This window comes from Carcharodon carcharias, chromosome 19 (assembly GCF_017639515.1).
Source record: "Carcharodon carcharias isolate sCarCar2 chromosome 19, sCarCar2.pri, whole genome shotgun sequence".
NCBI classification, from domain to species: domain Eukaryota; kingdom Metazoa; phylum Chordata; class Chondrichthyes; order Lamniformes; family Lamnidae; genus Carcharodon; species Carcharodon carcharias.
Window position 1 is genome coordinate 79,119,757 of NC_054485.1, and position 10,398 is coordinate 79,130,154.

The following is a 10,398-nucleotide window of genomic DNA, read 5'->3' on the forward strand; positions in this document are numbered from 1 at the left end:
TAGTCATCACTCACAGAATCACATCTATCACCCAGTGTTCCAGAAATCCTTCACCCCCATTCCAGGGTATGTCCTGAAGGGGAGGCACTGTGATACACTACTTAGAGGAGAATGGCCCAGGAAGACTTCAACATTGACTCCAGATCCTATGAATTCACAATAATCTATCCTAACATAAGCAAAACACCTCCTAAGCTCATAAATTCCCTCTAAATCTCTCTGTGTTGCTACTGCTTTGACACCCTCACCTGATGGAGCAGTATTCTTCCAAGTTAAACACCACTTGGAAAAAGCAGGGCACATTTACAGACAGGAACCTTCATATCCACCGGTCAGCACCATGACCAACCAAGCGGCACAGTTCCTGTTTCCATATTTGTCAGCCAATCAGAGATGGTGGGTGGGGTGGCATTCTGAATCTGCCAAAGGAAGGATTTCTCATAAGGCTCAGGCTTTCATGTCAGCTCATTTCTAACACCTGCAGCATCGGGACAACATCTGACCCTGGCAGAGGTTAGAATGTCTGAACTGTACATTGATTCCTGAGGTTTCAGCAACCACAGGATTGGAGAGGGGAACTGGGAAGCCTGCTTCTGGGCTTTGGCCACCTAGCTGGAGGTCCTGCTGTGTGATCTGAAGGATTGAAATGAGGTGATATTCATCAAGGATGAGTGTAAGAAGCCAACTCTTCATATCAAGCAGGGATGAATAGGAGTGGCCAAGGAATTGAGCAGCAGGAATGTCATCTCTTAAACCTGGTGCCAGTTCCCTGAGGGTGGCACTGAGAATTCTCTTTCTCCTTACTGAAGAAGCCAACGCAAAGAAAGGCAAAGAACTTGGGGTGGCCCTCTAGTGACAGACACCTTGGTGGCCCCTGGAAATGCTGCCACCTGGGCCTCTGAAAGGAGAGCTTGTTCCTGGAGTCTGCAGATGTCAGCAACAACCTGCCATGAAAATCAGAGTCTCCTGATTAAGCTGAATTGCTTGGATCTGGTGCTCACACAGGTCGAAAGAGCTGACACTGTGCCTGTACACCCCGTTTTGGGTATCTTGCCTCCTTCCAGCTAGACTTCAGTGTCCATCCGCTCTGCCCAGTGGAGCAGCTTGTGACTGAGGAGAAGGCAAGCTGGAGTTGCTGCTGCTGGTTTTGCTCCTGCTGCTGGTGCTAGTGTTGGTGTTGCTGCCCCTCATCAGAGAGTCAAGGTGGAGCTGCATAAGCTCCCATGCAATTGGGAGCTGTTCTGGAAAATTAAAAAATTCTTGAATAGGTGGGTCATCCTTACTCATCAAATGACTTGGCATTCTCCAGTGTATCCCTGAGGTCAGACAGGCATCATTTATCACTAGGGGTGTCAGAGAAGCACGGTTGCAAGGCCAGTGAAGTATTAAGTGGAAAGGCTTTCTGAATGAATATTCTGTAACACCTGGACCATCTCACTGTGGATCGTTCACTGGCCAGGGCAGATTACAGAGCAGCTAATTGTCCTAACAGTTGTATTCCATAAATTGTTTGAAACCTTTAAGATCCTGAGGGAACTTGACAGGGTGGATGTGGAAAGGATGTTTCCTCTAGTGGGAGAATCTAGAACTAGGGGTCACTGTTTAAAAATAAGGGGTCGCTCATTTAAGACAGAGATGAGGAGAATTTTTTCTCTCAGAGGGCAGCGAGTCTTCGGAACGCTCTTCCTCAAAAGGTGGTGCAAGCAGAGTCTTTGAATATATTTAAGGCACAGCAAGATAGATTCTTGGTTAACAAGGGGGTGAAAGGTTATCGGGGATAGGCAGCAATGTGGGGTTGTGGTTACAGTCAGATCAGCCATGATCTTATTGAATGGCGGAACAGGCTCGAGGGGCCAAGTGGCCTTCTCCTGCTTCTAATTAATATGTGGCATCAGGTATCTTATTTCACCATTCAAGTATCAATCTGAAGCAATAGATGGATCCTTATCTGAACCTTCACACAGTGGGAACGTTTTTAATTCAGTAGCGGGTTTTACCATGGTGTTTTATATCAGCCACAGCATCAACATCCCTGTTTCCACGTTTATCAGCCAATCAGAGATGGTGGGCAGGGTGACCTTCTGAATCTGCCAAAGGAAGGATTTCTCATGAGGCTCAGGCTTTCATGTCAGCTCATTGCTGACATCTGCAGCATCAGGACAACATCTGTCCCTGGCAGAGGTTAGAATGTCTGAACTGTACATTGATTCCTGAGGTTTCAGCAACCACAGGAATAGAGAGGAGAATTGGGAAGACTGCTCCCACCGGTTTTCCGGACAATTAGCTGGAGGTCCTGCTGTGGGATCGGAGGGACTGAAATGAGATGATATTCACCAAGGATGAGAGGAAGAAGCCAATCCATCAAACCAGGCAGGGATGGATGGGAGTGGACGAGGAATTGAGCAGCAGAAGTGTTATCTCTTAAAGCTGGTGATAGTTTCCTTTTTTTAATTCATTCATGGGATGGCAGGGCCAGCATTTATTGCCCATCCCTAATTGCCCTTGAGAAGGTGGAGGTGAGCTGCCTTCTTGAACCTCTGTAGTCCATGGGATGTAGTACACCGACAGTGCTGTTAGGAAGGAAGTTCAGAATTTTGACCCAGTGACAGTGAAGGAACGGTGATATATTGACAAGTCAGGCTTGTGTGTGGCTTTGAGGGGAACTTTTAGGTGGTGGTGTGCCCATGTATCTGTTGCCCTTGTCCTTCTGGATGGTAGCAGTTGTGGGTTTGAAATGTGCTGTCTAAAGAACCTTGGTGAATTCCTGCAGTGCATCTTGTAGTCAGTACGCACTGCTGCCACTGTGTGTTGGTGGAGAGAGTAAATGTTTGTGGATGGGGTGCCAATCAAAAGGGCTGTTTTGTCCTGGATGATGTCAAGCTTCTTGAGTGTTGTGGGAGCTACACTCACCCAGGCAAGTGGAGAGTGTTCCATCACACTCCTGACTTGTGCCTTGTAGATGGCGGACAGGTTTTGGGGAGTCAGGAGATGAGTTACTTGCCGCTGGATTCCCAGTCTCTAACCTGCTCTTGTACCCACAGTGTTTATATGATTAGTCCAGCTGAGTTTCTGGTCAATGATAACTCCCAGGATGTTGAGAGTGGAGGATTCAGCAATGGTAATTTCAAGGGGCATTGGTCTGATTATCTTTTGTTGGAGATGGTGATTGCCTTGACGCTTGTGTGGCGCGAATGTTACTTGCCACTTGTCAGCCCAAACCTGCGTGCGGCCCTCACAATTCTCTTTCTCCTTACTGAAGAAGGCAAACTGCAGGGCGAGTCAGAGAATCTATGTGGCGTGCCCGGGCATCTTGATGACCGCTGGCAATGCTGCTCACCTACTCCACTGGGAAGGGGGTCTTGTTCCAGGAGGCTGCAGATGTCAGCAATGACATGCCATGAAAGTCTGAGTCTCCTGATTAAGCTGAATTGCTTGGATCTGGTGCTCACACAGGTCGAAGGAGCTGACTCTCTACCTGTACACCCCATTTTGGGTATCTCGCCTCCTCCCAGATGGACCTCAGTATCCAATGGCTCTGCCCTTTGGAGCAGCATGTGACTGAGGACAAGGTAGCTGGAGCTGCTGCTGCTGATGTTGCAGCTTCTCTTGTTCCTCGTTGGAGGTTCAAGGTGCAGTTGCATAAGCTGCTCCCAAGCTGTGGGGAGGTCTGACAGGGAAATAGAAACATAGAAACACGGAAGATAGGAGCAGGAGTAGGCTATTCGGCCCTTCAAGCCTGCTCCGCCATCCATTATGATCATGGCTGATCATCCAACTCAATAGCCTGCTCCCGCTTTCTCCCCATATCCTTTGATCCCTTTCGCCCCTAACTCCTTGAAAACATACAATGTTTTGGCCTCAATTACTTTCTGTGGTAGCGAATTCCACAGGCTCACCACTCTCTGGGTGAAGAAGTTTCTGCTCATCTCAGTCCTAAAAGACCTACCCCGAATCCTCAGATTGTGACCCCTGGTTCCGGATTCCCCCACCATCGGGAATATCCTTCCTGCATCTACCTTGTCTAGTTCTGTTAGAATTTTTTATAGGTTGAGATGAGATCCCCCCTCATTCTTCTGAACTCCAGTGAATATAATCCTAACTGATTCAACCTCTCCTCATATGTCAGTCCTGCCATCCCAGGAATCAGTCTGGTAAACCTTCACTGCGCTCCCTCTATAGCAAGAACATCTGTCCTCAGACAAGGAGACCAAAACTGCACACTATATTCCAGGTGTGGTCTCATTGACCTTGTACAATTGCAGCAAGACATCCCTGCCCCTGTACTTGAATCCTCTCGCTATGAAGACCAACATACCATTTGCCTTCTTTACCGTCTGAATGACTTCTTCAGAGCTAAAGAGAAGTAGAAATGTGATGGAATTTATACTGTTTAAATGGGGGGGTGGGGGGGGGGGGGGGGGCGGGTGTGCGGTGGTGGGGGTGGGGGGTGTGGTTGAGCAGGTGAAGCTAGACAGAAGGTCAGCAATAGGTGGAGGCTAAGAAAAGATTGACAAAGGTGTCATGGACAGAAGATGAAGGGAGTGTTAATGGTAGTGGTAATGGCTAAAGAAGGTGCTGACAGTGGCAAAAAGGTAGAAGGCAGAATGTGTGAATAGCAGAACAAGGGTCAGCAGATTGTCTGGGATGGGGGAAGAAGCAGGATGGTGTGTTGAAATGGCAAGCAACAGGAAGGAGGAGACATTGGAAGACCAAACGCAGACTGGGTGACCACTTTGAAGAACATCCTAGGTCTGTCTACAAGCATGACCCAGACCTCCCTGTCGCTTGCCATTTCAACACATCACTCTGCTCTCACGCCCACATGTCCGTCCTTGGTCTGCTGCATTGTTCCAGTGAAACCTAATGCAAACTGGAGGAACAGCACCTCATCTTCCGATTAGGCACTTTACAGCCTTCCAGACTTAACAATGAGTTCAACAACTTCAGACATTAATCCTGTCCTCTATCTTCACCTCTTAATCCCTTTTTTAAAATTTATTTTTATTTTTATTCATGTATCCATTGCTTTATCCCCTTTTTCATCCCCTTTCTATCCTTTTTCCCCAACCACTGCCCTCTTCCTCCCGCTCCTAAAAGGGCCATCAGTTACTTGATCCATGTTGTTCTTTCACAGAGGGCTGACCCTTGTTTTGCTATTCACACATTCTGCTTCCTTACTTTTATGTTGCTATCAGCAACTTCTTTAGCCATTACCACTACCATTAACACTCCCTTTGTCTTGTGTCCATGGCATCTTTGTCAATACCTCCGAAGTCCCCACCTATTGCTGACCTATCCAGGTTTACCTGCTCCACCCCCTTAAACAGCATCAAATGCATCACACTTCTACTTCTCTTTAGCTCTGAAAAAGGGTCACACTGACTCGAAATGTTCACTCTGTTTCTCTCTCCACAGACGCTGTCCGACTTGCTGAGTTTTCCAGCATTTTCTGTTTTTAGTTCAGATTTCCAGCATCTGCAGTATTTTGCTTTCAACTAATCCTTTCCCTGTAGCACTGCGGTGCTTTTTTTCTCTCTTCAACTGCTTACCTGAGTCTGTCGACCTGAGAATAGGTTAAGTTCAAGGGATTTATTCCTCTTCCAAGATACTCCACTACACACAGCACGTCTCAGTTTCTTGATGCCTTTATGTTTGACTGGAGATCTTAAACTTCGGGTACAAACAGAAGAGTTCATGATGGTGCCGGAGCAGAAGCAGAAAATTGCATGTCTTGCGGGCTCGATTTTAACTCAAGGAAGGGAATGTGAGTGGCGCACATGCCAGATAGCGGCAGCAGGCTTGAGTCGACCGATTCTCATGGTCCATGATGGTTAGCCTGCTGCCTGCTGTGTTCCCAATTGAATCGGCGAGGAAGTCAGTGGCACACCACAGTCAGGCTTTTCAAAGCGGGCGAATCTGTTCCTTGCACATGGTAAGTGGATGGATAGGAACATGATCGGAGAAGGTGGGGGGAGACCAAGAAAGAAGAAGTCCAACTCCTATTGTGAGAAACAGAGGGGAATAAATGTTGCTACCGATCCACAGCTAAGAGCAACTTTCACGTGTTTGGACAGGGGAAGGCAATCGATAATCTACCCCTGCCCAGTGGTTGTTTTTTTGCATTTGAAACAATCGTTTGAGTGAGCCAGAGGAGGTCATGGATGGCACCTGCGAAATTCGTGTGGAATTTTTCAATCCAGGCCCACAGATACCTAAATAGGCAGTCGATTAGTCATAAGTAATTTTATGATGGTATATTAAGTTACATAGAAGCATAGAAACTAGGAGCAGGATTAGGGCCTTTGGCCCTTCGAGCCTGCTCTGCCATTCATCATGACTCAATAGCCTGCTCCCGCTTTCTCCCAATATCCTTTGATCCCTTTCACCCCAAGAGCTATATCTAACTCCTTCTTGAAAACATACAATGTTTTGGCCTCTACTTTCTGTGGTAGCGAATTCCACAGGCTCACCACTCGCTGGGTGAAGAAGTTTCTCCTCATCTCAGTCCTAAATGGTCTACCCCATATCCTCAGACTGTGAACCCTGGTTCTGGACTCCCCTACTATCGGGAATATCCTTCCTGCATCTTCCCTGTCTAGTCCTGTTAGAATTTTATAGGTTTCTATGAGATCCCCCCTCATTCTTCTGAACTCCAGTGAATATAATCCTAACTGATTCAACCTCTCCTCATATGTCAATCCCGCCATCCCAGGAATCAGTCTGGTAAACCTTCGCTGCACTCCCTCTATAGTAAGAACACCCTACCTCAGATAAGGAGACTAAAACTGCACACAATATTCCAGGTGTGATCTCACCAAGGCCCTGTATAACTGCAGCAAGACATCCCTGCTTCTGTACTTAAATCCTCTTGCTATGAAGGCCAACATAACATTTGCCTTCTTTACCACCTGCTGCACCTACATGCTTACCTTCAGCGACTGTTGTATGAGGACACCCAGTACTCATTACACATTCCCCTCTCTCAATTTATAACCATTTAGATAATAACCTGCCTTTCTGTTTTTGCTACCAAAGTGGATAACCTCACATTTATCCACATTATACTGCTTCTGCTATGCATTTGCCCACTCACTCATCTTATCCAAATCACACTGAAGCATCTCTGCATCCTCCTCACAGCTCACCCTCCCACCCGGCTTTGTGTCATCTGCAAATTTAGAGATATTACATTTTGTTCCCTCATCTAAATCATTAATATATATTGTGAATAGCTGGGATCCCAGCACCGATCCCTGCAGTACCCCACTAGTCACTGCCTGCCATTCGGAAAAAGACCCGTTTGTTCCTACTCTTTGTTTCCTGTCTGCCAACCAGTTTTCTATCCATCTCAATACACTACCTTCAATCCCATGCACTTTAATTTTACACGCCAATCTCTTATGTGGGATTTTGTCAAAAGCCTTCTGAAAATCCAAATAAGCCGCATCAACTGGCTCTCCCTCATCAACTCTACTAGTTACATCCTCGAAAAATTCCAGTAGATTTGTCAAGCATGAATTCCTTTTCATTAATCCATGCTGACTCTGTCCGATTCTGCCACTGTTTTCCAAGTGCTCAGCTATTAAATCTTTTATAATGGAACCTAGAATTTTCTCCACTACCGACGTCAGGCTGACTGGTCTATAATTCCCTGTTTTCTCTCTACCTCCCTTTTTAATTAGTGGGGTTACATTAGCTACCCTCCAATCTATAGGAGCTGTTCAAGAGCCTATAAATCTTGGAAGATGATCACCAATGCATCCACTATCTCTAGGGCCACTTCCTTAAGTACTCTGGGATGTAGATTATCAGGCCCTGGGGATTTATCGGCCTTCAATCCCATCAATTTCCCCAACACCATTTCCTTACTAATACTGATTTCTTTCAGTTCCTCCCTCTCACTAAACCCTGTGTTCCCCAACATTTCTGGTATGTTATTTGTGTTCTCCTTTGTGAAGACAGAACCAAAGTATGTATTTAGTTGGTCAGCCATTTCTTTGTTCCCCATTATAAATTCCCCTGTTTCTGACTGTAAAGGACCTACATTTGTCTTTGCCAATCTTTTTCTCTTCACATACCAATAGAAACATTTACAGTCAGTTTGTTGATTAAGAAGCAACAGTTTAGATATGATGCATTAATTAATTAGATGGAAAAAGCAGACGACCTGTGACAGTTTACCGGTCCCGGAGGATAGACAAATAGATGCAGCTGATCTCTGCAGCTCCAAGCGGTGGAGGTGGGGTGACAGCCCTTCACTGATTGCAGACGGCAATCTGCCTCTCTTTCCTTGTTTGCCTTTTGGCTGAGGTAGCTGGAGGCTCTTGGTCTTCTCCCAGGCAGCAGTTCATCTCCCCTTCCTCCTATGCATTCATTGATATACCCTAACTCTGGGGTCTGGTAGCTTACCCCGCGTCAATCCCCTGCCTCAACCCTTCAGACCAATAGATATGGGGCAGGTTCCTTGTCTGACAGGCTGGTTGCCACCCTTCCCCTGTTGGTAACCTGCTCGAGGTCAGCTCTAGTTTACATTACACTGAGGTTCATATCTTGGTCTCTTCTAAACACTTGGGAGATAAGGGGATGCAAAGGACACCATCTAACCACTTGGAAATGTCGACAGGACAGCCTAAAATAAGGCTGTTTAGAGGTCAAAGTGTTTAGGAATCCTTTTTCCAGAAAGAAAATCAATTTTTCTCAGCTAATCCCATAAAATGCAGAAAATGCCCGCTTATTAAAGACTCCAATTTCTTATATTTGGGTCAAGAGACTTATGCCACAAAGCCAGAGTACAGGAACCTGGTGTACAAGCCTGGGAGCCTGGTCATGCACACAGACAAAAACAGCTCCTTACATAGCAATGTTACAAGTCAGTTGCAACAAGTCATTTCAGTTGTTTGAAAGTATTTGTGAAACAAATATATTGGTCTCAATTATACCATTTTCCAGCTTTATCGACTACAATCATATTATTTAGTGTCCATCATCTGACTTGGCCATGTATCCGCTGAAGCTGCTAAATTGCTTTAAGGTGTTTTTTGCCACTTGTTTTTGCATCTGTTTGCCACCAGTAACATAAGAACATTAGAACTAGGAGCAGGAGTAGACAATTCAGCCCCTTGAGCCTGCCCCACCATTCAAAACAATCATGGCTGATCTCATTTTGGCCTCAACTCCAATTTCCAGTCCTCTCCTCAAAACCTTTCAACCTGTTACTAATTAAAAATCTGTCTATCTCCTCCTTAAATTTATTCAGCGTCCTGGCATCCACTGCACTCTGAGGTAGTGAATTCCACAGATTCACAACACTTTGAGAGAAGTACTTCCTCCTCATCTCTGATTTAAATCTACCGCCCATTAGCCTAAAACTATGGCCTCTCGTTCTAGAATGCCCCACAAGGGGAAACATCTGCTCCACGTCTACTTTGTCAATCCCCTTTAGTATGTTACATACCTCAATTAGATCTCCTCTTATCCTTCTAAACTCTAGCGAGTATAGGCCTAAACTGCTCAATCTCTCCTCATAAGACAAGCATCTCTGGAATCAATCTAGTGAGCCACAAAACACTCAGGTCCATTGCTTATGTTTCTAATGTAGAGCCTTTACTTTTTTTTAAAAAAACAACTCAGTTGTTGCCAGTCAGATGGAAGTTTTGAGTTCTGTTGAAGGGTCATGAGGACTCGAAACGTCTACTCTTTTCTTCTCCACCGATGCTGCCAGACCTGCTGAGTTTTTCCAGGAAGTTTTTAATACCCCAACTTGATCGGCTGAACTTGGCCCAGTGTTAAAATTGCCGAATTCTGCAGCCCAGGCACACAAATTCGGCAGCGTAATACTCATTAACATTTGGAATTTAATGACTAAACGCATGCAGCCAGTGGAGTTCAAGGCATCAGGGAGAACCATATTGAGATCCTGATGAAGGCCTGGCGGTGTTTGAAACAACAACAACACTGTGGGGAGTTGTCAGAATGTGACAGTCTTTGGGGTTTTTCGAATTTGATCTTTCAGCACTAAATAAAATCAGACACAATAGGCTCTCCCAATCTTTGCTCAAATTTCAGAACTAATCAATGCAAATTTGAACGGAGTTGTAACCTCGGTGGTACCCCCATAGGGATCCTGCAGGATGCATTTTAAAAGCTCCGGCAATAGCACCCCGGAGCTCATTTCGTAGAAATTGCTTACAGCATGAAGATTGCTTACATAGAAGATGCTGGCAACGTTTTACAGTTTCATAAACATGTACTACAGACGTTTGCTATCATTGGTGTTCCTTGTAAGGAATAAATCTTTTTTTTCTCTTTCTGTTAAAGTTGCATCCTGATTTAATAGGCATCGTTATATAGATGTGTTTGTTCAGTGTTATCGGTAAGCCAAATATCTTGATGTCTAAA